The sequence below is a fragment of the Trichoderma ghanense genome, assembly GCF_004382785.1.
Source record: "Trichoderma ghanense strain CCMA-1212 chromosome Unknown scaffold_2, whole genome shotgun sequence".
In the NCBI taxonomy this organism is placed as follows: domain Eukaryota; kingdom Fungi; phylum Ascomycota; class Sordariomycetes; order Hypocreales; family Hypocreaceae; genus Trichoderma; species Trichoderma ghanense.
This window is the reverse complement of record NW_027395665.1, coordinates 1,481,055-1,482,731: the sequence shown is the minus strand read 5'-3', so window position 1 is coordinate 1,482,731 and position 1,677 is coordinate 1,481,055.

The window sequence follows — 1,677 nt, the reverse complement described above, 5'->3', positions numbered from 1 at the left end:
ATGCTTCTTTGATGCTTCAACCATGTCGATATAGGTACGTACGAAAGCATATACCTAAGGTACCTTACAGTCACCCACACGGAACTTTATTCCACAATCCCTTGTTATTCGTGTTGATGAAGTACTTAGATGGAAGATACATAACACGGACCATCTCATTTCTGAATTGCAATGGAACAGAAGAAGCCCAAGACCAAGTGCTTCGGTTCTGCTGGCTGGGTCATCCAAGTATGTAATCCCTGGGTGTTGGGAAAAGGCGATGCAGCTCTTGGCTAATACCATGCACCCAAGATTAAGGGCGTGAGTGAGAAAGGGGGAGAGAGAGAGAGAGAGAGAGAGAGAGAGAGAGAGAGAGAGAAGTGGCTTGCATTGGAGGCCGCCGAGGGAAAATGCCATGGCAGGGATGCTGCATGTACTGTGCAGATGCGGAGCAATAGCGCCCTTGCTTGCTTTGGTCGTTGCAGGTCAATCTGATGGGAGCAAGACTGTACGAGCCGTGACAGGACAGGATGAAGATGGGCTGTGATTTGACGTGATGGCCGGGAGAGAGGATGAGATGCTGGATAACTCATGTCCTTGTCCTCTTGAGCGTGGCATGCATGCAATAATCCATGAGGTATGTACTCCATCACAACAGAGTTGCTGAGAGATCATCATGGTTAATACAAGGTCCGTCTCTCAGTTGATTAATTAATTAATCTCGAAGCTGCAGGAGGCGCATGCAGAACAAAGTAATATGTAAAGCGCGTATGTGCTTCCGCCGAGGTAATAGATTGCCTGCCACTCAACAACTTCCTTATTGCCGGCTTCATCACAACGCGCATGGTGGAATCACGACGTGATCATGTCGACAATCCAGTCCTGTTACCACCGGTAGACTCCATACATGCAGTAACACACCAAGTCATTCTAGGCCCTTCCCTTCTCCTCAACCTCATGCATCAAGCTATAATAGCACCAAAGTGCCCAGACTTCGAAAGGGGGGAGGGATTCAAAGGGCCGACAGGAAAAAGCATCCGGCCCCCTCAGCCATTGGAATGGGATGGGCCTATTTCCGCGCATCGTATCCATCTGTCGTGCCTCTTTTTGACGCTCGTGCAGCTGCGTCTGAGGTCATACGAACATGCACCAAGAGAGACCGATGCGTGGAGTCTGCCGGTTAGCATCTGCTCTCCCTTCCTCCATGTCTGTTTGACCGTCTGTGCCCCTCATCTGTGTCCCCCCCTCAAATGAAGGTGCAGTTCAGGGCCCACGGGCCTGGGACTGGAACCGGCACATATAAATGTGGTGGATAGTTAGTATAGATACTTGTCAATACTTATCATGCCTACAAGTACCGAGGCCCTGGCTAAAATCAAACGGCAGTCATAAGGTAGAGAGAGAAGACGTCGAACAAAGGGCACCTCAGCTGTGACGACGAGGCTAACGAGGCTGTGGGAAGGGATTCCGCCATCTGCCAGTTCCAAGAAACGTGGTGTACTGGAGTGCATGTAGTATGTACACATGAAGCAACAACAACATTCATTCCAGCAGGAAGAAAAAGGCAGAAGTCTCTCCTCCTCGTTACCGCCAGAACATTGCAAGTAAATTAACTAGAAGAATGTTTTCAAGTCTAAAATAAACACTGCCACGTCCCCGTTTTCTTGGCTACTTTCCAACTGCCGCCTTGGCGGAGGG